The 26,754-nt window shown below is 40.7% G+C and overlaps 1 long non-coding RNA gene across 1 annotated transcript; it reads right to left on the bottom strand.

The window, feature by feature from the left end:
• Positions 1 to 8,646: 8,646 nt before the first annotated feature.
• LOC138903542 (uncharacterized) lies at positions 8,647 to 15,212 on the bottom strand. Its single transcript, XR_011412760.1, has 2 exons — positions 14,850 to 15,212; positions 8,647 to 8,914 (listed from the first exon to the last, which is right to left on the bottom strand). It is a non-coding gene; the product is annotated as an uncharacterized lncRNA (long non-coding RNA).
• Between the last annotated feature and the right edge of the window lie 11,542 nt (positions 15,213 to 26,754).

Here is a 26,754-nt window from a genome sequence, read left to right as displayed (position 1 = left end):
CATGACTACTGCACCAGTTGCCACTCCACCTGAACAGCCAACTAGAGGTGGAGGTCGGGCAGGCAGAGGTCGCCCTAGAGGGGGAGGCCAGGCCAGATATTTTGCCCTTCCTGCTAGGACAGATGCCGTTGCATCCGATTCTGTTATCACAGGTATTATTCCGGTCTGTCATAGAAATGCATCAGTTTTATTTGATCCAGGCTCCACTTATTCTTATGTGTCATCTTATTTTGCCCCGTATTTCGGCGTATCACGTGATTACTTGAGTTCTTCTGTTTATGTATCTACACCCGTGGGTGAATCCATTACTGTGGACCGTGTGTATCGGTCGTGTTTAATTGTTATCAGTGGTTTTGAGACCAGAGCTGATTTATTATTGCTCAGTATGGTGGACTTCGATATTATTTTGGGCATGGACTGGTTGTCACCCTATCACGCTATTCTTGATTGTTATGCCAAGACAGTGACATTGGCTATGCCGGGTCTACCGCAGCTAGAGTGGAGAGGTACCTGGGATCATGTTACTAGTAGGGTTGTTTCATTTCTTAAAGCTCAACGAATGGTTGAAAAGGGGTGTGATGCGTATCTGGCCTATGTGAGAGATGATAGTATACTCCTACTGTAGAGTCAGTTCCTGTAGTAAGGGATTTTCCTGATGTATTTCCAGCAGATCTTCCGGGTATGCCACCCGACAGGGATATTGATTTTGATATTGATCTATTACCGGGTACTCAGCCCATTTCTATTCCACCATACCGTATGGTCCCAGCAGAGTTGAAAGAATTAAAAGAACAGTTACATGAATTTCTTGATAAGGGTTTCATTCGGCCTAATGTATCGCTGTGGGGTGCTCCTGTCTTATTTGTAAAGAAGAAGGATGGTTCTATGCGGATGTGTATTGATTATCGCCAGTTGAACAAGGTTACAGTGAAGAACAGGTATCCATTGTCATGTATTGATGACTTATTTGATCAGCTTCAGGGTGCCAGGGTATTCTCAAAAATTGACTTGCGTTCAGGCTATCATCAGTTGAAGATTCGGGATCCAGATATTCCGAAGACTGCTTTCAGGACTCGGTACGGTCATTACGAGTTCCTTGTGATGTCTTTTGGGCTGACCAACGCCCCAGCAACATTTATGCACTTAATGAATAGTGTATTTCAACCCTATCTTGATTCCTTCGTCACTGTATTTATTGATGACATTCTGGTGTATTCCCGGAGTCGGGAAGATCATGAACAACACCTGAGGACTGTGCTTCAGATTTTGAGAGAAAGGAGGTTATATGCAAAATTTTCAAAGTGTGAATTCTGGCTTGATTTAGTGGGATTTTTGGGTCATATAGTTTCGTGCGAGGAGATCAAGGTAGATCCAAAGAAGATTGAAGTAGTGCAGAGTTGGTCCAGACCGTCCTCAGTTACGGAAATTTGGTGTTTCCTTGGTTTGGCTGGGTATTATCACCGATTTGTAAATGGTGTCTCTTCTATTGCTGCATCTATGACCAAATTGACCCAGAAGGGTGCTCCGTTCAGGTGGACCAAAGAATGTGAGGAGAGCTTCCAAAAGCTAAAGACAGCTTTGATTACAGCCCCAATATTGGTATTACCTACAGGTATATAATCTTATACTGTGTATTGTGATGCGTCGTGTATTGATCTCGGTGCAGTGTTGATGCAAGACGGTAGGGTGATTGCCTACGCATCCAGACAGTTAAAGGTGCATGAGAAGAATTATCATGTACATGAGCTAGAGTTAGCAGTTATTGTTCATGCCTTAAAAATTTGGCGGCATTATTTTTACGGTGTCCATTGTGAGATCTACACCGATCACCGGAGTCTACAACATCTGTTTAAACAGAAGGATCTTAACTTGCGACAGCGGAGGTGGTTGGAGTTTCTTAAGGATTATGATATTACCATCCTCTATCATCCTGGGAAGGCCAATGTGGTGGCCGATGCCTTGAGTCGTAAGGTGGAGAGTTTGGGCAGCTTAGCATATTTACCGGTAGCAGAGAGGCCTTTGGCCTTGGATGTTCAGGCCTTGGCCAACCAGTTTGTTAGATTGGATGTTTCCGAGCCGAGTCGAGTTTTGTCTTGTGTGGTTTCTCAGTCTTCTCTTTATGATCGTATCAGGGAACGACAATATGATAACCCCTATCTGCTTGTCCTTAAGGATACAGTTTAGCACGGTGATGCCAAGAAAGTCACTATTGAAGATGACGATGTATTATGGATGCGGGGCAGGCTATGTGTGCCTAATGTGGATGGCTTTCATGAGTTGATTCTCTAGGAGGCTCACAGTTCACGGTACTCCATTTATCCGGGTGCTGCAAAGATGTATCAGGACTTGAGACAACACTATTGGTGGAGGCGGATGAAGAAAGACATAGTGAGGTATGTATCTCGGTGTCTAAATTGTCAACAAGTGAAATATGAGCATCAACGACCGGGTGGATTACTTTAGAAGTTAGAGATTCCAGAATGGAAATGGGAGCGGATCACTATGGATTTCGTTGTTGGGCTCCCACGGACTCAGCGGAAGTTTGATGCAGTTTGGGTGATTGTGGATAGGCTGACCAAATCAGCTCATTTTATTCCTGTGATTACTACTTGCTCTTCAGAGCAGCTGGCTCAGGTATATATTCGCGAGATTGTCAGACTTCACGGTGTACCGGTATCTATCATCTCTGACCGAGGTACACAGTTTACCTTACAGTTTTGGAGGGCAGTACAACGTAAGTTGGGTACTCGGGTAGAGTTGAGTATAGCATTTCACCCTCAGACGGACGGGCAGTCCGAACGCACTATTCAGATACTGGAGGATATGATTCGGGCATGTGTGATAGATTTGGGGGGTGCTTGGGATCAGTTCTTACCACTTGCGGAGTTTGCTTACAACAACAGTTACTAGTCAAGCATTCAGATGGCTCCGTATGAGGCCTTGTATGTAGGCGGCGCGGGTCTCCAGTGGGTTGGTTCGAACCAGGCGAGGCTAGACTTTTGGGTACATACTTGGTTCAGGATGCCCTGGAAAAGGTTAAGATGATTCAGGATCGACTTCGTATAGCCCAATCTAGACAGAAGAGTTATGCAGATCGGAAGGTTCGCGATGTTGCATTCATGGTTGGTAAGCGGGTATTGCTCCGGGTTTCGCCTATGAAGGGTGTGATGAGGTTCGGTAAGAAGGGCAAGTTGAGCCCTAGGTATATTGGACCTTTTGAGATTCTTGAGAGAGTTGGAGAGGTGGTTTACAGACTTGCACTACCACCTAGTCTTTCTCCGGTTCATCTAGTATTCCATGTTTCTATGCTTCGAAAATATCACGGCGATCCGTCTCATGTGTTAGACTTCAGTTCTGTTCAATTTAACAAGGATCTATTTTATGTTGAGGAACCGGTGGCTATTTTAGATAGGCAGGTTCGAAAGCTGAGGTCAAAGAACATTGCTTCCGTGAAGGTTCAGTGGAGGGGTCATCCGGTCGAGGAGGTGACTTGGGAAGCCGAGCATGATATACGCAGCTGTTATTCACACTTATTCACCAGCTCAGGTACTTTTTCTAACTCCATTCGAGGACGAACGTTTGTTTTAGAGGTGGAGAATGTGATGACCCAAAATGTCATCTTTAAACTTAATGATTAATTATGTGATCTAAGCACTATTTACCATAACTCGACTTGCGTGTGCAGTCCGTAAAAAATTTTCGGAAAGTTTTCAGGTGAAAAATGGATTAAAATGTGAATTAGATGTTTAAAATACAACTAAGTTGACTTTGGTCAATATTTTGAGCAAACGGACTCGGATCAGTGTTTTGATAGTTCCGGTAGGTCCGTATCGTGAATTGGGACTTGGGCGTATGCCCGGAACTAAATTTCGAGGTCCCTAGCCTGAGATATGGAATTTTTATGAAAAATTTAAAATTTAAGTTTGAATAGTGACCGGATATCGAATTATGTGCAAATGACCCCGGAATAGAATTTTGATGATTCCAACAGCTCCGGATGGTGATTTTGGACTTAGGAGCGTGATCGGAATTTTATTTGGAAGTCCGTAGTGGAATTAGGCTTGAAATGCCGAAAGTTGAATTTTTGGGAAGTTTGACCGAGGGGTTGACTTTTTGATATCGGGGTCGAAATCCGATTCTGAAAATTTTCATAGCTCCATTATGTCATTTATGACTTGCGTGCAAAATTTGAGGTCAATCGGACTTGATTTGATAGGTTCCGGTGTTGTTTGTAGAAATTGAAAGTTTCAAAGTTCATTAGGCTTGAATCTATGTGTGATTTGTGATTTTAGCGTTGTTTGATGTGATTTGAGGTTTCAAATAAGTTCGTATGATATTTTAGGATTTGTTGGTGTATTAGGTTGAGGTCCCGAGGGCCTCGGGTGAGTTTCGGATGGTTAACGGATCAAAACGGGACTTAAACAGCTGCTGCAATTTTCTGTTGGAAATGCTGTCATTATCGAACTTCCTGAGGATCGAAGGCAGGCTCGAGATCCATGATCGATGGCAGGCTCGAGATCCATGATCGATGGCAGGATCGAGAGCCATGATCTAAGGCCACTGCTCGAAGGCCCAGGATCGAGAACTATGACCAAGGCAAGTGATCGAAGGCCATGAAGATCGAAGCCATGATCGATAGCCAGGATTAATGGCTGTGATCGAGCCCCAGGGTCGAGGGCTATGATCGAAGCTATGATCGAAGGCCATGACCGAGGCCCATGATCGAGGACCATGATCGGACTCCCATGATCGAGGTCCAGGATCGGACCCCATGATCGAGGTTCAGGATCGGACCCCATGATCGAGGTCACCCTAGACAGATTTGTTAGATATAAAATCAGGGGGGCTTCGTCCCATTCGCCATTTTTAACAACTTGGAACTAGAGCAGAGGCGATTTTTGATATATCTTCAAGGAAAAATATTGGGGTAAGTGTTCTTAACTCAATCTTGGTTAGATTACCCGAATCCATCACTGTTTTTAACATTTAATTGGTGATTTAAGTTGGAAAAAATTTGAAAACCCTCTTGGATAGATTTGAGGATTTGAGGGTCGAATCGTTATCGGAATTTAGTCATTTTGGTATGGTTTGACTCGTGGTTAAATGGGCGTTCATATTTCGTAACTTTCGCCGGATTCCGTGATGTGGACCCCACGGGAAAATTTTGAGCTAATTTCGGATTTTATTGAAAAGTGTGATATTTTCTTATGAAATTGATTACTATAATTTTTGTTAACTGTATCGAATTAATTATGACTAGATACGAGTCGATCGGAGTCGGAAAATCGAGAAAAAATCATAATACTTGATTAAATTGGAGCAAGTCGAGGTAAGTGACTTGTCTAACCTTGTGTGGGGGAAATTTTCCCTAGAATTGATATTAATGTGATTATTGAAATATATTGAAAGTCGTGTACACGAGGTGACGAGTGTGTACACGGGCTAAATGTGAAAGATTATATTTTTAAATTGTGTAGATCATTGTTGCGCAGTTATTAAATTATTTTATCTTGTTATATTCTTCACCATTGACCTGTGATATATATTTTAGATTTGTTTACCTTTTTCCTGCTAATTATTTTACCTGTTTAATTGAAACTTGGTTTCTTTTATACTGTGCATTATTTGAAGGTTGATTTTCTTTAAATTAAATATTATTAATATGAAGTATTTGACATTTTTAAATTTGATATTGAAGCAGCGTATTAAAAATTTAAAATATTATTTTCCTGAATTATTTATTCTTGAATATTTTCGTAAGATTTTTTTTTGAATTATTCTGGCATGAGCCGTGAGCGCTTTATTATTGAAAAATATTGTTGCTGATTTTGTTTCTGTGGAAAATTGAAATATTGGGCACTTGAGGTACAAATTGTGATATATTGTGATATTGATACGCATGCGGTGGTATAAGGTCTGGGTGTTGAAACGCATGCGGTGAGATAAGGGTGGCTTGATACGCGTGGCTAGTAGGGGTGACTACTAGAAGTCATGCGGTGTGATAAGGGTGGCTAAAACGCGGGATGCTATTTCGGAAAAAAAATATTTTCTTTAAATAAATTGTGAAGGCTCCCGCGGTGATATAAGGAAATGAGATATTGTGAAATTATTTATAATTTGGGACTACGAAGCGGTACCTCGGTAGTGCCCTTGTTGATATTGATTTATGGACATAGTTGCTTTCGATTAATTGTTGTGATTTTTATCAAGTTAAAGAAAATTCTGTTTTGATTCCACGAGATATTATTTGCAATTATTTGGTGTCATTAAATGTGACATACTATTTGATTCATTTCCAATGTCATTTTATTTACTACATTGATAAACATTTTACCATGCCATTATTATATTCCAGTAGGGCCTCACCTGACCTCGTCACTACTCTACCGAGGTTAGGCTTGGCACTTACTGGGTACCGCTGTGGTGTACTCATACTATGCTTCTGCACATCTTTTTGTGCAGATCTAGGTACATTTTACCAACCTAGACATCAGTAAGTTACCTGCGCACGGAGACTTCGAGGTATATCTGCCAGCGTCCGCAAACTCCGGAGTCCCCTTCTATCATTTTATGTTGCCTACTTATATTTTATTTAGACCTTGACATATAGAGACATTGAGAATAAATTCTTAGAAATTTGTGATTTATTTCTACCGGATTTTGGGAGTTGAAATTGTTTGAATTGTAGTTTATCTATTTCAGATATTATTATTATTCCGCATTGATAGGCTTACCCAGTCTTAGAGACTAGGTGCCATCACGACCTCCTATGGAGGGAATTTGGGGTCGTGACAGTGGCCGCTTAAGAGAATGACACATGGAACTTAAGGTGGGGGTTAGTTAGAACCGAAGACAGTTATCCCGTTTGTCACCGAAAAGAATGACACTCGTAAGATGCAACAAATACCCTCCGACCGGTAGCATTTAATGGAGAATATTTCACAGCATTTAGTGCGCAGCCCGTTACAGAGAATTTATCATTTATGCTCTCCATTACACCTTCATCAATGACCCTCATAATTGACATTAAATAAGGGCACAATCCTAGGACCTTGTTTCTTAGGCGTAACTATAAATAATGAGCTCTGTTATTATTGTAAAGGACCTGACTTTTTTGAAACATTTACGCTATAATTGATCAAAAACTTTACATAATTTGACTTTCTTGTTCCTTGTTTTCATCACTGTTGTGTCCGGAAGCTCTGCCCCCGAAATTACTGTTTTTCGTGATTTTACCTTTATTTCAAGGCTAAGTATTGCGCATTTCTTTAATTATTTCATTATATCAGGATCATATTAATTCACTTGTCTAGAAACCACGTATAAATTTAACTGTACCGTTTTACGGGTTAATATTTGGCCGATCGGCCAATTTTGTATTTTGCTTTCTTTTGTTTTGGGATTTTTCGTTCCTATACAATATTTGAAACTTATTTACTAAAATTGTCCTAATTTTATATATTACCCGCTCTAAACAAAGATTGATTACAATTTATATATAATCCATTGTTAGTGCCTTAAATTAATGTGATTCAGTTACAACTTTTCCTTTTTTCGCTCCTCTCTTCTTTCCCTATTCTCTCCCATCTGTCTTCATGTACAATCCATTATTAGAGTCTTAAATTAGGGTTTAGTTACACCCTTTTCCTTTTTTCTCTACTCTCTTCTTTCCAATAGTGCCTTAACTGTCCATCCTCAATGCCCAAACAGTTAATAATATCGATCACTCTGCTAGTCTTAGTTCACATTACAGGATGTCATCATATTAACAAGATGGTTACTGTGCTAGTTTTCTGGATCTTTGTGAGTCGACGCAATCCTACTTATACTCTTTATTGCTTAGTGCTTGCTTCCTGAAAAAATTGACTAACTATTAAGTTAAAGAGTTATTGTGTAATTGTTGTATATTATTACGCTTAAATTATGGATTCATAATTTCATATGCAAAAATATGGCTATAAGTTATAACCAGCTTTCATGTCAAGCCAATTTGCAAACGTTACAAATTTGATACATGTATAACAACATACAAATACAAAGTAAAAATAAATTTTATACAACTATTTATACAGTATACAACTTATTTACAACTTTTCTATAACTTTCATACATCATTCTTACCAGTTAAAATATAATTACAACAACATACAACTTATATACAATTTTTATATAAATTTTATACAATATATCTTTTTTTATGTATTTTGTATATATTTTGTATGTGGTGTGTTCTTCTTCCTCTTTGAAATATTCCAATTAAAGCTCCTCTATTAATATAATTTTGATACATATCAACAACTTATATATAAAAAAGATAGTATTTATAACTTAAATATAAATTTGATATAACGATTCATACAGTATACAACTAATTTTCAACTTTCATAAAATATTCAAATAAAAAAAATATGAAAATACAATATAATACAACTTAATACAATTTATATACAACTATAATATAATTTTAATATAAAATGTATGTATATTGTATGTCTTGTCTTCTTCTTCATATTCTTCTTCTTATTCTTTCAAAAACAAAATATTCAAATAAAAAATATGAAACTACAACATAATTGTCACGACCTAATTTTTCCTCCGTGTGACATCGTGACGGCACCTAATCTCTACAACTAGGTAAGCCTAACATTTTTGTAGAATAATAAAATAAAAATATAAATTTAACCAACTATTCAAAAATACACAACAAATCCCAAAACCTGGAACATTGTGAATCACAAACTACAGAAGGAAAAATCTAGTGTCTCTATACATCAGAATCTAACAAGAAAAATACAGAAGATAATGGACATGAGAAAGAGTAGAAGGGGACTCTGAGGTCTGCGGACGCGGCAGATATACCTTTAAGTCTCCAAATCTGTCCCGACTCACTGATAGTGTGGCTATTAAGGTGCACCTGGATATGCACACGAAAAACATGTGCAGAGAGTAGCATGAGTACACCACAATCGGTACCCAGTAAGTGCCAAGCCTAACCTCGGTCGAGTAGTGACAAGGTCAGGTCAGGGCCCTACTGGCAAATAAATAATAAAAACAATAGTGTAATATCGCAATAAAATAAAGGCTAAAATTTAACAACAATGAAATCATAGAAGGTAACAACTTAGTACACAGAAATCACAACAGGAGATCTTCCGAGATACCGTCTTGTAGTCCCAAACGTGAATGTGCAGGGTGATATCCGGGAATACCGTTCCGTAGTCCCAAAGTAAATATGCAAGACAGGGGGATCTCCCGGAATACCGTTCCATAATCCCAAAGTAAATATACAGTATAGGGGGACCTCCCGAAATACCGTTCCGTAGTCCCAAAATAAATATGCAGTACAAGGGAATTTTCCGGAATACCGTTCTATAGTCCCAAAGTAAATATGCAGTACATGGGGATCTCCCGAAATACCGTTTCGTAGTCCCAAAGTAAATATGCAGCGCGAATGATAGAAATACAACTACATCACGGAATTCTTACAATTTAGATTAAGTACCAGTCAGGGAAGAAGAAGGAAATTCACTAAGCATGCTGCATAGAATTCACCTAAACAATTAAGACACGTAGACATGTTGTATTAGACTAAACATGATAGCTACACATATTGGAATAACTCAATTAAGAATGAAAATAGATTAGTACTCATTAAAATGGTATAACTCAAAATAACAGGAAAAACTTGTTGCTGCTCAGTAAGAAAATCGGGTTTTACCACAACTAGCCCGTGTACGTACTCGTCACCTCACGTACACGATGCTCATATATCACAATAGTTCCAAATTTTAAGGGGATTTCCCCCACACAAAGTTAGGCAATCCACTTACCTCGAACCAAGCTCAATCAATCGGTCACAATGCCTTTCCCATGAATATCCGGCTCCGAATCGCCCGTGGGACCCACATCTCGGAATCGTGTAAAATTTACAAAATAGGAACGCCCATTCCACCACGAGTCTAACCATACCAAAATTACTAAATTCCGATAATAATTCAGCCCTCAATCCTCAAATTTATCCAAGAGGGTTTTCAAACCTTTCCAACTTAATTCACCAATTAAATGATAAAAACAACCATGGATTCGGGTAATTTAACCAATATTGAGTTAAGAACACTTACCCCATTGTTTCCTCTGAAAATCTCCCAACAATCGACTCAATCTGAGCTCCAAATCGTTAAAAATGAAAAATGGGACAAAGTCCCATTTTCTGAACTTAACTTTCTGTCCAGACCTCTCTTCTTCGCGAACGCGACAAGTCCCTCGCGTTCGCGAAGCACAACTCGACTGCCCACAAATTTAACCCTTCGCGAACGCGACCACGGCTTTGCGAACGCGAAGATTTATCAGCTCAGACCTTCGCGAACGCGAATGCGACCGCGGCTTCGCGAACGCGAAGATTTACCAGCTCAGACCTTGGCGAACACGACCACGGCTTCGCGAACGCGAAGATTTACCAACCCAGACCTTGGCGAACACGACCACAGCTTCGCGAACGCGAAGATTTACCAGCCCAGACCTTCGCGCACGCGACCACCACCTCGCGAACGCGTAGAACAAGGACTTGGGGTCCCCAATAGCCTCACTCCTCTTCGCGAACGAGACACCACTCACGCGTTCGCGATATACACACAGACCATACCTTCGCGTTCGCGTCCTCCCCTTTGTGAATGCGAAGAACAAAACCTCACACTCAGAAAACACTCTTCGCGAACGCGTCCTACTCCTCGCATTCGCGATGCTTCCACTGTCCACACCTTCGCGAACGTGAGCTCTTCTTCGCAAACGCGAAGAACAAACTTCTACAACAAAAACCAAAAAATTTTGCTACTTCTTTAAGTCCAAAAATGACCCGTTGAGCATCCGAAACACATCCGAGGCCCCCGTAATCTCAACCAAACATTACAACAAGTCCTAAAACACCATACGAACTTAGTCGAACCCACAAATCACATCAAACAATGCTAAAATCACAAATCATCCTCCGATTCAAACTTAAAGAACTTGAAACTTCCAAATTCGACAACCGATGCCGAAACCAACCAAACCACGTCCGATTAACCCAAAATTTTGCACACAAGTCATATTCAATACTACGGACCTACTCCAACTTTCGGAATCGGATTCCGACCCCGATATCAAAATTTCGACTATCGGTCCAAAATTCCAAAATTTCGACTTTCGCCATTTCAAGCCTAAATAAGCTACGGGCCCCCAAAACACATTCCGGACACGCCCCTAATCCCAAAATCACCCAACGGAGCTAACGGAATCAACGGAATTTCATTTCGGAATCGTCTTCATATAGTTTCAACTATTGTCCAAATTCTAAGACTTAAGCTCTCATTTAGGGACTAAGTATCCCAAAACAGTCTGAAACTCAAAACCAATAATACAAATTAAATACAAATTATATACAACTATAATATAATTTTAATATAAAATGTATGTATACTGTATGTCTTGTCTTCTTCTTCTTCTTCTTCTTCTTCTTCTTCTTCTTCTTCCAAAAACAAACAATAGTTATTGAAAACCTAAATTCGAATTCAAAACTTTCAAGCTTTTTAATGACTTTCAATGGTGGAGAATCAAACACCTTCAAAATATATTGATTGACAATTTCAAACCGAACACCAATTGTGCAACATGAAAGAAAATTGTTAAGTTAGAACTCTATATTAAAATAATTGAAATTTATTGATAAAAAGGGGATAAAATACAGAGAAAAACGAAGGAAAAAAGTGGAAAAAGAACAGATAAGGAGAGACTAAGAGAGAGACTGAGAGAGAGAGAGAGTCGGAGCGCAAAATGTTTCCAGTTTTCCTACCACAATAGTCGCCAAATACTCGAAAATTTCATAGATTCAGGAACATTTGCGACCGTTGTAGTGGGAAAAGTAAATAAATAAATAATATAAAAATTTATTTGCGACTGCAGTAGTGGAAAAATTAAATAAATAATTAATATAGATTAAATTTGCAACGACAGTGGTGGAAAGACTAAAATAAATTAAAAAACATTGTAATATTTGCGACCACTATGGTGGGAAAGTTTAAATTAAATTATAATTATTTACAATATTTGCGACTAAAGTAGTTGGAAAGCTTATTTAAAAATAAAACTTTAATTTATATTGTTTGCGACCGTGTCAGTTGCAAAGCTGACAACATTAATTAGTCATTTTTATATTTTGACTTTGCGATTGCCTTAGTCGCAAATTACAAACGGAATCGGTCCTAAACTATTTCAGACCAGCTATTTTACGATCGCATTATTTCGGTCTGAATGTAGTTAGAAACCAGCATTTTCTGACCGCATTCCGACCATTTTGACAGTCGAAAAATAGCCATTTTTCAGTAGTGTTAATACTAATTTATATATAATTGGTAAATTATATATGTCAATATAATTAAGTTAAAACTTGATTAGGGAGGGTAAATAAGTTTCATATGTTGTATTGTAATGATCCGGCCGGTCGTTTCAAGAGTTATAACCCCGTTTCCCCCAATTCTGCTTCTTTTGTGCATTTACAACAATACTATGTCCTTCCGGGTTGGTTGGTTCGGGTCCGAAGTGGTTTTGGAGTAAATGGAGACACTTAGTCTCTTAATTGGAAGCTTAAGTTGGAAAAGTCGACCGGATGTCGACTTGTGGGAAAACGACCTCGGATTTGAATTTTTTTGGTTCCGTTAGCTCCGTTAGGTGATTTTGGACTTAGAAGCGCGGCCGGAATGTGATTTGGAGGTCCTTAGTAGAATTAGGCTTGAATTGGCGAAAGTTGGAACTTTGGCGATTTTGGCCGGCATTGGAAATTTTGATATCGGGGTCTGATTGGATTTCCGGAAGTTGGAATAGGTTAGTGATATTATTTTTGACTTGTGTGTAAAATATGAGGTCAATCAGACGTGGTTTGATAGGTTTCGGTGTCGTTTGTGGAAGTTGAAAGTTTAGAAGTTCTTTAGACTTGAATATGGGTGTAATTGGTGTTTTGATGTTGGCTTGAGTGATTCGAAGGTTCGACTAAGTACGCATGGGGTTTCATGACTTGTTGGTATGATCGGTTGAGGTCCCAGAGGCCTCGGGGTGATTTCGGGTGGTTAACGGCTTGATGAGAGTTAAGGAAATGCAGCTAAAACTGCTGCTACTGGTGTAACCGCACTTGCGGAATGGAAACCACATGTGTGAGTACTGTCACACCCCTTTTCTACCCCCAAAAAGATAATGTGTTATGGATTGTTGTAGGTTAAAGAGTTTTTCAAATTAAAGTGACAAACTTGAGTAGGGACTATTTTATTTACTGAGTCGCCACTTGGAATTGAGTTTTTGGGTGTTCTAAGTCACCTTTTATTTGAATCCCTAGTCAAGGAAGATTTGACTCTATTATTATTGGTCTGCGAAAATAAAGTTCGGGTAAGAAATTCTATTGATCGGGGAGAAGGTGTAAGGCATTCCCCGAGTCCCGTGGTTCTAGCACGGTCGCTTTATTGACTATATTTGACTTATATTATTTTTTTTGAGCAAACTGTATTTTAATGGATCTCCATGTTTTACCTATCCGCTTTTAATTATCGCTTTTTATGGATTTATCTTTGAAACGGGTCACATGTGCGTAACTCTATTTTATTTGGCGCGTTAAAATCATGTCACGCGTACGTGTACACAATTAATTGCGCTTTATTAATTATCAGGATTGTTTGGCCAAAGTCGCGCGAACGCGTACTTTGATTTATTTTTGGGAGTCATAGTCATATCATGCAAACGTGTACACAATTATGACAGTCGATTAAGTGCGCGCCTAAAGCATTGCTCCTAGCGAATGATATAACAAAACAAACAAATAAATAAATAAATAAATAAAAGAACTAAATAAAAGAAAATTTCTAAATCATGCTAAAATTCTTTTGACTTTTCGTTTTTCATGTGTTTGGACCGAGCCCAATTCCTAAAACATGCCAAAAATATTTGATTACTAATGGGCTAAGTCTTTCCCAACTCCCACAAACCAACAAGCAATTCACATTCTACATACAAATGGCGAAAATACAGGATAAATCTAGATAAGCACACATTCAATCACTTAAAGAATACAGGTGCTAAGAAAGGTAAAAGATCAAAGTTATCGGAAGAGCCCTTAAAGATACTACCCCACCCGATCAATTTGTGCTTTCAATTGCGTTCCATCCTTGGAGCTAAAATTATGACCGAGTTATTTACCTACTTTCTAACACACACTTCTTTTTCCTAAATTGCTCCTCCTCGCTCAATTCAGCACTAACACGAACAGAGAATTCAAGACCCTATTCACATGAATATTATGTTAGTTAATTCATTCTAAAAGAAACACATGTCTGCTAGAATTCAACCGAAGAAATAGTTCTTCAAAATGCATATAACATGGAAATGACAGAATTGAAATATGACCTTAGCTCAAATAGTGTTAAATTCTTCCAAGTGCTTGATTAATTAAACCCAAACGATAGTGCATAAATCTTAAAACAGTAAAAATTCTACCATATTCATCTCTTAAGATCCAAGCTAAAACAATATTAAAAATACAAAAGAAATAATAGCCAAAATCCAAAAATTACTATCTAGGGAATAAAGCCACTTCCAAGTTAAAAGTTAATGCGCTGTCAGAAGATTCACTATGTGAGCATTTCACTAAGCGAGATTGAGCAACAAATAAGAAAACATTACTCGATTTTTTTTATTTCGGATGAACAAGTTTGTAGATATCAACTTTTTACTTAAACAACTTATACTCTCGAGATCTTACCCATCGTTAACAGCTCTTCCAAAGCTTATATAAAGATAAGATTAATATAGAGATGATAGTCATAGAGATGAACCTGTTAGGACAAAATTTCCTTAATAGCAGTTGCAGAACCAAACGGATACACTGTTTTCGACTCCAAAATACCGACGAGAATCGACTATTGAATTCGGACAGAACCGCGAACCAGTAACAATACTCGAACGGCGCCGGAAAACTTGAAGAGATCTTTTGTCCAGAAAATTTCGAGAAAGCGTGGTTTTGGAAATGGGGCAGAGGCGTTTTTTGGGGGTTGAATTTCTGCTAGGTTTGAGCTGGGATTTTTTTTTGGGTCATTTATGGAGGAAGAAAAGTTGTGCTCTGTGCGTCGAGTCCAGAAGAAAAAAAAGCGCAACCACTCCCTCTCCTCCTTTTTTTTTTCGTCTGTATGTGTAGCTCCTCTTTAAGAATGAGGGGATATAGGGTTTTTAGGGTTGAGGGATTTGGGCTTGGATTTAGGAAAATTGGAATGGGTTCATGTCTTGTTGGGTTTAAATTTGGGCTAAGAAGACTAAAATAATATAAAATATAAAAATCACTCTTAATTAATAAACTACTAAAATAAAATTAAATATTAAAAGTGAAACTATTTTTTGTATTTTCAGATGTTATAATAAAGTAAAAAATAGAGAAAATAGGCTAAAATCATGGTAAAATTAAAATACTAATTGACCTTAAACTAAAAATGAAAAATATTTTTGTGCTTTTAAATTGTAATTTGAAGTAAAAATTGACTAAAACTCCATAAAAACTAAAGTTAAGTTAAATAAATATTTTAAGCACTAAAAATAGCTCGAAAAATGTGGCGGGTCAAAAATTACGTACTTACAAGTATACAGAAGCGAAGAAGGAGCCGTAGATGCGGCCAAGAAGGAGTTGGGCACGAGCCGCAGGTGCAAAAAAATTTTCCGCACCTGCGAGAGTCGTAGATGCGGGCAACTGGGCGTAGATGCGATGGATTCCCGCATCTGTGATAGGCGCAACTGCAGTTTTGGGGCCGCAGGAGCGAGGTCAGGATTTTTAAGTGAAATTCGCGCCTGCGATGGAATTTCGCAGTTTCGGCGTTGCAGAAGCGACAAGAGGACCGCATGTGCGGTATTTCTGGGCAGAAAAACACCAGCTCAAGGGTTGAACTATCATTTTCGATTTTGGGACTTGTGAAGCTCGGGAGAGAAGCGAATTTTCGAGGATTTTCAAGGAAATCATTGGGATAAGTAATTCCAACCCGGATTGGTCTAAATTTCGTGAATCTATATCTTTCTCCATCATCTAATTAGGGATTTGAGATATAAATTTGGGGAAAAATGGTAGAAACTTCATAGGCTAAAATTTTGAGTTTTGGATGGTGATTCGAGGTTGGATTCGAGTAATACTTATATGGTTGGACTTGTGAGTGGATGGGTGCTCATATTTTGTGATTTTTGTCGAATTTCGAGATGTGGGCCCGAAAGCCAGTTTGAGCCTATTTCGGATTTTTACTTATAATTTCGTGTTTCTATTGTGGAATTGATTCTTTTAGCCTACATTAATTATATCTTAGCAACGAGCCTTATGGCTATTTATACGATTGGGTCGGGCTGCACGCCACAGAGATAAAGCGCTTGGACTGGAAGGAGCCCCTCCGGAGTCTGTACACCCCACAGCGAGCGCAGGTACCTATTGAGAGCGTGGATTGAGGGCTAAGAGCCGAGAGTATGAGCCGATGAGATGAGTGTAGTGACTGCTGCCTTGAGAGGCTGTACTTACTTTTATTTATTGTTGCACTTAGTTGCTATCTGATGTCGTTGTGAAATTTCTAAAAGATTCATATCTGTTTTACTTTAGCTCGAACGGATTTGACTTATACCACCGGATTTGAAAGCATGTTCACTCTTTACTGAAAGCTTTTGAAATGATCTGTATTATTATAGTTCGTCGCTACTTCTCAGTTCCTTATTTAATTATGTTACCTGCTGAGTTAGTTGTACTCATGCTACACCCTACACTTCATGTGCAGATCCCGGTGTGTACGGTTCTGGCGGTCGCTGAGTTCGTGCGTGGGCTGATTATGGGAGACTTACGAGGTAGTTGCCAGCATCCACAGTCCTTGTTTCTCTTTTCTTATTATCTCTTCCCTCTTGTATTGGCATTTGGCACAGAATGTAGTAGACTCTATTTTCTAGATTGGTTATTAGATGCTCAAGACTCAGTGACACCCCGATGTCGGGCTATTTTCCGCACTTATGTTTTATTTGGGTTTTACCCCCTTTTTTTGAAAACTCTGATTATTATAAATGTATTAATTCATTTCTGTTAAATTTTGAAAGTGTTTTGAAAAGATTGGCTTGCCTAGTATCACGATAGGCGCCATCACGATGTGTTAGGTTTTGGGTCGTGACAAGTTGGTATTAGAACCTAGGTTACATAGGTCTCATGAGTCATGAGTGGGTTTAGTAAAATCTTGTGGATCGGTACGGAGACGTCTGTACTTATCTTCGAGAGGCTACAGAACCCTTAGAAAACTCCACATTCTTGAATTCCTGTCGTGCAAATCTGTTAATTCTAGTAACTAAACATCTCTTATTTCATTCTCTCACAGATGGTGAGGACTCGTACTACCGGGCAGGATGGACAGCCACCAGTACCCCCAGCCAGGGCCACAAGAAGTCGTGGTAGATGCAGCGGTCGGGGCAGAGGTGCAGCCCGCACATCAGCTGGGGCAGTACCTGCAAATCCACCAGTTACCCCAGATCAAGACCAGATTCCAGTTGTTGATGCACCAGCTCAGGCACCACCTGTGCCTATTATGATTCCAGGCCTTCAGGAGGCCTTACCTCAGATTCTGGCCACCTGTACCAGTCTTGCTCAGGCGGTCTCTGTTCCGGCCGCAGCAGCCACGTCTCAGGCCGGGGAGGTATTCAGACTCCCGCTGCCCGCACACCAGAGCAGATGGTACAGGGATTCCAGACACCGGGGTCACGACCAGCCCAGCCGGTTGCAACTGCTCAGGACTATGTGGCTCCCACTATGCCTGAGGATGAGCAGCATAGATTGGAAAGGTTTGGGAAACTCGAGCCTCTATCTTTCAGTGGTACCGAGGGAGAGGATGCACAAGGTTTCTTGGACAGGTGTCAGAGGATACTCCGTACAACAGGAATTATAGAGGCCAGTGGGGTCTCGTTCACTACTTTTCAGTTCTTTGGGGCTGCCTTCAGCTGGTGGGAGGCTTATGAGAGGCGTAGGCCGGTCGGTGCAGCACCCCTTACATGGAAGCAGTTCTCCGGTCTATTCCTGGAGAAGTTCGTGCCTCAGTCCCGCAGAGAGGAGCTGTGCAGACAGTTTGAGCAGCTTTATCAGGGTGATATGTCTGTGACGCAGTATGAGATGCGATTCTCGGAGTTGGCCCGTCATGCTATCTAGTTGGTTCCCACAGACAGGGAGAGAATCAGGAGGTTTTTAGATGGCCTCACATTTTAGCCGCGATTGCTTATGACCAGATAGAGATTGTCTGGTGCTACTTTTGATGAGGTTGTCGGCATTGCTCGTCAGATTGAGATGGTTTTCAGTCAAGAGAGGGTTGAGAGGGAGGCCAAGAGGCCTCGTGGATAGGGTGAATTTAGCGGTGTTCCATATGGGGGCAGTTCCACCACGGTAGGGGTCTCCTTTCAGACATGCTCAGACGACTCGCCCAGTTCACCGTGGATGGTTGAGAAGGGTTGTCTATCCTATTTGGCTTTTGTGAGGGATGTTAGTGTAGAGACTCCTGCCATTGATTTTATTTCTGTGGTGCGTGATTTTCCGAATGTGTTTACAGCAGACCTGTCGGGCATGTCGCCTGACAGGGATATTGACTTCGGTATTGATTTGGTGCCGGGCACTCAGCCCATTTCTATTCCACCGTACCGTATGGCACCGGTTTAGTTGAAGGAGCAACTTCAGGAACTCCTCTATAAGGGGTTTATTCGGCCTAGTATGTCACCTTGGGGTGCATCAGTCCTATTTGTGAAGAAGAAGGATGGTACTATGAGAATGTGCATTGATTACAGACAGTTGAACAAGGTCACAGTCAATAACAAATATCCTTTGCCACGTATTGATGATCTATTTGACCAGCTTCAGAGGGCGAGGGTGTTCTCCAAGATTGATTTGAGGTTAGGGTATCACCAGCTGAAGACTCGGGATTCGGATATTCTTGATACAGCTTTCAGGACCCGATATGGCCATTATGAGTTCCTTGTGATGTCTTTTGGGCTGACCAATGCCCCAGCATCATTCATGGATTTAATAAACATTGTGTTTCAGCCTTATTTAGACTCGTTCGTTATTGTATTCATTAATGATATCCTGGTGTACCCTCGTAGCCAGGAGGAGCATGCCCAGCATCTGAGGATTGTGTTACAGAGATTGAGGGAGGAGAAGCTTTATGCAAAGTTCTCCAAGTATGAGTTTTGGCTCGGTTCAGTGGCATTCTTGGGGCATGTGATGTCCAGTGAGGGTATTCAGGTGGATCCGAAGAAGATAGAGGCGGTGCAGAGTTGGCCCAGACCGTCCTCAGCCACGGAGATTCGGAGTTTTCTTGGATTGGCGGGCTATTGCCATCATTTTGTGGAGGGTTTCTCATCTATTGCATCGCCCTTGACCAAATTGACCCAAAAGGGTGCCCCATTCAGGTGGTCGGATGAGTGCGAGGAGAGCTTTTAGAAGCTCAAGATTTCTTTGACCACGGCTCCAGTTCTAGTTCTGCCATCAGCTTTTGGTTCCTACACAGTGTATTGTAATGCCTCATGGATCGGTATTGGGTGTGTTCTGATATAGGAGGGTAGAGTGATTGCTTATGCTTCGCTCCAGTTGAAGAACTATCCTGTCCACGAACTTGAGTTAGTAGCTATTATTCACGCCTTAAAGATTTGGCGGCACTAGTTGTTCGGTGTCCATTTTGAGATTTACACAGATCATCGGAGTTTGCAGCATCTATTCAAACAGAAGGATCTTAACTTGCAACAGCGGAGGTGGTTGGAGCTTCTTAAGGACTATGATATCACCATTTTGTACCATCCCGGGAATGCCAATGTAGTGGCCGATGCCTTGAGTCGTCGGGCGGAGAGTTTGGGGAGTTTAGCATATCTTCCAGCAGGAGAGAGACCCTTGGTATTGGATGTTTAGGACTTAGCTAGCCAGCTTGTCAGATTGGATATTGCGGAGCCGAGTCGGGTATTGACTTGTGTGGTCTCTAGGTCTTTTCTTTATGATCGTATCAGGGATTATCAGTATGATGACCCCCATCTACTTGTCATCCAGGATAGGGTTCGGCGAGGTCATGCTAGAGATGTGACTATTGGTGATGATGGCATGTTAAGATACATGGCCGGATATGTGTGCCCAATGTGGATGGGCTTCGGGAGTTAATTCTTGAGGAGGCCCACAACTCGCGGTATTCCATTTATCCGGGTGCCGCGAAGATGTACCGGAATTTGAGATAGCACTATTGGTAGAGGAGGATGAAGAAGGATATAGTTAGGTTTGTGGCTCGGTGTCTCAACTGTCAGCAGGTTAAGTATGAGCATTAGAGACCGGGTGGCTTGCTTCAGAGGTTAGAGATCCCAGAGTGGAAATGGGAGCGGATCACCATAGATTTTGTATTTGGGCTCCCACGGACTTCGAGAAACTTCAATGCTATTTGGGTGATTGTGGATCGGCTGACTAAGTTCGCGCACTTCATTCCAGTTGGTACTACTTATTCTTCAAAGCGGTTGGCTGAGATTTACATCCAAGAGATTGTTCGCCTTCATGGTGTCCCAGTTTCCATCATTTCGGATAGAGGCACACAGTTTACATCACAGTTTTGGAGCGCCATGTAGCGAGAGTTGGGTACTCAGGTTGAGTTAAGCACAACCTTTAACCCTCAGACAGACGGACAGTCCGAGTGCACTATCCAGATATTGGAGGACATGTTACGCGCTTGTGTCATTGATTTTTGGGGTTCATGGGACCAGTTTTTGCCGCTCCTGGAGTTTGCATATAACAACAGTTATCAGTTGAGCATTCAGATGGTTCAATATGAGGTTTTATATGGGAGGCGGTGTAGATCTCCTGTGGGATGGTTTGAGCAGTGTGAGGCTAGGCTCTTGGGTACAGACTTGGTCCAGGATGCATTAGACAAGGTGAAATTGATTCAGAAGCGGCTTCGCACGGCACAGTCTAGGCAGAAGAGCTATGCTGACAAGAAGGCCTGTGATGTGTCTTTCATGGTCGGGGAGAAAGTTCTGCTGAACGTATCACCCATGAAGGGTGTTATGAGGTTTGGGAAGAGGGGCAAGTTGAGCCCTCGGTTCATTGGGCCATTTGAGGTACTTTGGAGGATCGGAGAGGTGGATTACAAGCTTGCCTTGCCACCTAGCTTGTCGAGTGTGCATCCAGTATTTCATGTCTCTATGCTCCGGAAGTATATCGGCGATCCGTCCCTTGTTTTAGATTTCAGCACGGTTCAGTTAGATGGTGATATGACTTATGATGTGGAGCCGATGACTATTTTGGAGTGGCATGTTCAGAAGTTTAGGTTAAAGGGTATAGCTTCAGTGAAGGTGCAGTGGAGAGGTCAGCCTGTAGAGGAGGCCACTTGGGAGATCGAGCGGGAGATGCGAAATAGATATCCATACCTATTTGAGACTCCAGATATGTTTCTACACTCGTTCGAGGACGAACGTTTATTTAAGAGGGGGAGGATGTAATGACCCGGCCGACCGTTTCGAGAGTTATAGCCCCGTTTCTCCCATTTCTGCTTCTTTTGTGCTTTATAACTGTATTATATCCTATCGGGTTGGTTAGTTCGGGTCCGGAGTGGTTTTAGAGTGAATTGAGATACTTAGTCTCTTAATTGAAAGCTTAAGTTGGAAAAGCTGACCGGATGTCGACTTGTGGGAAAACAACCTTGAATTTGAATTTTTATGGTTCCGTTAGCTCTGTTAGGTGATTTTGGACTTAGGAGCGCGTCCGGAATATGATTTCGAGGTCCGTAGTAGAATTAAGCTTGAATTGGCGAAAGTAGGTTTCGGCATCGTTTGTGGAAGTTGAAAGTTTAGAAGTTCTTTAGGCTTGAATCCGGGTGTAACTAGTGTTTTGATGTTGTCTTGAGTGATTCGAAGGTTCGACTAAGTTCGCATGGGGTTTCATGACTTGTTGGTATGATCGGTTGAGGTCCCGGAGGCCTCGGGGTGATTTCGGGTAGTTAACGGCTTGATGAGAGTTAAGGAAATGCAGCTGAAGCTGCTGCTACTGGTGTAACCGCACCTGCGGAGTGGGAACCGCAGGTACGAGTCCACAGAAGCGAAGAAGGAGCCGCAGATGCGGCCAAGAAGGAGCTGGACAGGAGCTGCAGGTGCGAAGATTTTTCCCGCACCTGCGAGAGTTGCAGATGCGGGCAACTGGGCGTAGGTGCGAAGGATGGCCGCAAGTGCGATGGATTCCCGCACCTACGATAGGCGTAGATGCAATCTTGGGGCTGCAAGAGTGAGTTTAGGATTTTTAAGTGAAATCCGCACCTGCGATAGAATTTCCGCAGGTCCGGCATTGTAGAAGCGACAAGAGGACCGCATGTGCGGTATTTCTGGGCAGAAAAACACCAGCTCGAGAGTTGCACTTTCATTTTCAATTTTTGGACTTGTGAAGCTCGGGAGAGAGGCGAATTTTCTAGGATTTTCAAGGAATTCGTTGGGGTAAGTAATTCCAACCCAGAGTGGTTTAAATTTCGTGAAACTATATCTTTCTCCATCATCTAATTAGGGATTTGAGTTGTAAATTTGGGGGAAAATGGTAGAAACTTCATAGGCTAAAATTTCGAGATTTGGAAGGTGATTCGAGGTTGGATTCGAGTAATCCTTATATGGTTGGACTCGTGAGTAGATGTGTGTTCATATTTTGTGATTTTTGTCGGATTTTGAGACGTGGGCCCGAAGGTCAGTTTGAGCCTATTTCGGATTTTTACTTATAATTTCGTGTTTCTATTGTGGAATTGATTCTTTTAGCCTACATTAATTATATCGTACTACTTGTGGCTAGATTCGGGGCATTTGGAGATTGATTCGAGGGGTAAGGGCATTGCGGAGTAGGATTTCTGCGCGGTTGAGATAAGTAACAGTTTTAAATCTGGTTTTAAGGGTATGAAATCACGAGGATTGGTATGATTTGAGAGTTTGGAGGTGACGTACATGCTAGGTTATGGGTGTGTGATCGTGCACCGTGAGGGATTGTGACTTGGTCCGTCCCGTGAGACTGTAAAATTGAATAGCCATTGTTATTACTTATTTTTCTTTGTCTTTGAGCAATTGACTGCCTTTCATGTTAGAAACCATGCTTAAACCATATGACATCACTGTTGGGACCTGCAGCGGTTGTATACTTATTGAATTGACTGCTAATTGTATTCTTGTACTCAGTCATAGTCTTACTTGTGTGTTATATCTCTATTCCCTCTCATTTCTTGTTAAGACTTGTTGTATTCTCTGTTTGGGACGATTATTATGATATTCTGTGAGCCCGAGGGCTGGAGAGGTTAGCGACTGAGATAGGGCCTGAGTGCCGAGTTGTGAGCTTTGTGAGGGTATATGGATCGGGTTGCACGCCGCAACGAGCCTTATGGATACTTATATGATTGGGTTGGGCTGCACGCCACAACGATATAGCGCTTGGGCTGGAAGGAGACTCTCCGGTGTCTGTACACCCCACAGCGAGCGCATGTACCTATTGAGAGTGTGTATTGAGGGTTGAGAGTCGAGAGTATGAGCCAATGAGATGAGTTGAGTGACTGCTGCCTTGAGAGGCTGTACTTACTTTTATTTATTGTTGCACTTAGTTGCTATCTGATATCGTTGTGAAAATTCTGAAAGATTCATATCTGTTTTACTTGAGCTCGAACTGATTTGACTTATACCACTGGATTTAAAAGCATGTTCACTCTTTACTGAAAGCTTTTGAAATGATCTGTATTATTATAGTTTATCACTGCTTCTCAGTTCCTTATTTAATTTTGTTACTTGCTGAGTTGGTTGTACTCATGCTATACCCTGCACTTCATGTGCAGATCCAGGTGTGTACGGTTCTGGCGGTCGCTGAGTTCGTGCGCGGGCTGATTATCAAAGACTTACGAGGTAGCTGCCAGCGTCCGTAGTCCTTGCTTCTCCTTTCTTATTATCTTTTCTCTCTTGTATTGGCATTTGGCACAGACTGTAGTAGACTCTATTTTCTAGATTGGTTATTAGATGTTCATGACTTAGTGACACCCCGATGTCGGGCTATTTTTCCACACTTATGTTTTATTTGGGTTTTACCCTCATTTTTATGAAAACTCCGGTTATTATAAATGTCTTAATTCATTTCTATTAAATTTTGAAAGTGTTTCGGAAAGGTCGGCTTGCCTAGTATCACAATAGGTGCCATCACGACGGGTTAGGTTTTGGGTCGTGACATGTATAGGAAGGTAAACCCCTGTCACGACCCCAAATTTCCTCCGTATGAGGTCGTGATGGCACCTAGTCTCTAATACTAGGTAAGCCTATCAATGCGAAATAATCATAAATATCTAAAATAAATAAACTACAATTCAAATAATTATAACTCCCAAAATCCGGTAGAAATAAGTCACAAGCTTATAAGAATTTATCCTTAATGTCTCTATATAACAGAGTCTAAAGAAAATAAGGAAGCAACATAAAAATAAAAGAAGGGGACTCCGGAGTCTGCGGACGCCGGCAGATATACCTCGAAGTCTCCGTGCGCAGGTAACTCACTGACGTCTAGGCTGGTAAGATGTACCTGAATCTGCGCAAAAAGATGTGCAGAAGCGTAGTATGAGTACACCACAGCGGTACCCAGTAAGTACCGAGCCTAACCTCTGTAGAGTAGTGACGAGGTCAGGTCAGGCTCTACTGGAAAATAATAATTTTATGATAAAATGTTTAACAATATAATAAAATAAAATGACTTCATAAATGAATCAAGTAGCGTGTCACCATTTAATTACACAAAATAATGACAAATAATATCTCGTGGAATCAAAACAGAATTTCTTTTCAACTTTATGAAAATCACAACAAATAATCAAAGGCAACTATGACCATAAGTCAATATCAACAAGGGCACTCACAAGGTACCGCCTCGTAGTCCCAAATCATAAATAAATTCACAATATCTCATTTCCTTATCTCACTGCGGAAGCCTTCATAATTTATTTTAAAGAAAACATATTTTCCGAAATAGCATCCCGCGTTTTAGCCATCCTTATCACACCGCATGACTTCTAATAGTCACCCCTACTAGCCACGCGTATCAAGCCACCCTTATCTCACTGCATGCGTTTCAATACGCAGACCTTATACCACCGCATGCGTATCAATATCACAATATATCACAATTTGCACCTCAGGTGCTCAAATAATTTAACTTGCCAAAATAATTCAACAACAATAGTTTTTCACAATAACGAGCTCACGGCTCATGTCAACATAATTCAACAATAATATTTTTTCACAATAAAGAGCTCACGACTCATATCAAAATAATTCAACAATAATATTTTTTCACAATAAAGAGCTCACGGCTCATGTCGAAATAATTCAACAATAATATTTTTCCACAATAAAGAGCTCACTGCTCCATCACAATGAGTACGAAAATATTACAAAAAATATCAGGAGTAAATAATTCAGGAAAAAAATATTTCAAAATCTTTAATATGTTGCTTCAATATCAAGTTTAAAAATGTCAAATACTTCATATTAATAATATTTAATTTAAAGAAAATCAACCTTCAAATAATGCACAGAATAAAAGAAACCAAGTTCTAACTAAACAGATAAAATAATTAGCAGAAAAATGTCAAGCTACTTTAAAATATAAACATTAAATCAATAATGAAAAATATAATAAAATAAAATAATTTAATCAATGCGCAACAGTGATCTACACAATTTAAAACATAATCTTTCATATTTAGCCCGTGTACACACTCGTCACCTCGTGTGCACGACTTTTCACACATTACAATTATCAATCCTATGGGGAATTTCTCCCACACAAGGTTAGACAAGTCACTTACCTCGACTTGCTCCAATTTAACCAAGTATTATATTTTTCCTCGATTTTCCGACTCCGATCAACTCGTATCTAGTCATAATTAATTCGATACTGTCAACAAAAATTATAGTAATCAATTTCATAAGAAAATATTATATTTTTCAATAAAAATCTGAAATTAACTCAAAAATGGCCCGTGGGGCCCACATCTCGGAATTCGGCGAAAGTTACGAAATATGAACGCCCATTCAACCACGAGTCTAACCATACCAAAATGACTAAATTCCAATAACGATTCAACCCTCAAATCCTCAAATCTATCCAAGAGGGTTTTTAAATATTTTCAACTTAAATCACCAATTAAATGTTAAAAACAGTGATGGATTCGGGTAATCTAACCAAGATTGAGTTAAGAACACTTACCGCAATGTTTTTTTCTTGAAAATATATCAAAAATCGCCTCTGCTCAATCTAAGTTGTTAAAAATGGCGAATGGGACGAAGCCCCCCTGTTTTTATAACTTACAGATCTGTCGAGGCTGACCTCGATCATGGAGTCCGATCCTGGACCTCGATCATGGAGTCCGATCCTGGACCTCGATCATGGGAGTCCGATCATGGGGAGTCCGATCATTGGGAGTCCGATCATGGGGAGTCCGATCATAGAGTCCGATCATGGGGTCCAATCATGGTCCTCGATCATTGCCCTCGATCATGGACCTCGGTCATGGCCTTCGATCATAGCTTCGATCATGGCCCTCGACCCTGGGGCTCGATCACAGCCATCGATCCTGGCTATTGATCATGGCTTCGATCTTTATGACCTTCGATCACTAGCCTTGGTCATAGCCCTCGATCCTGGGCCTTCGATCAGTAGCCTTCGATCACTGGCCTTCG

Source organism: Nicotiana tomentosiformis, chromosome 12, assembly GCF_000390325.3.
Source record: "Nicotiana tomentosiformis chromosome 12, ASM39032v3, whole genome shotgun sequence".
NCBI lineage: Eukaryota > Viridiplantae > Streptophyta > Magnoliopsida > Solanales > Solanaceae > Nicotiana > Nicotiana tomentosiformis.
The sequence above is the reverse complement of the archived record's forward strand: the minus strand, read 5'-3'. Positions and strand labels throughout refer to the sequence as shown.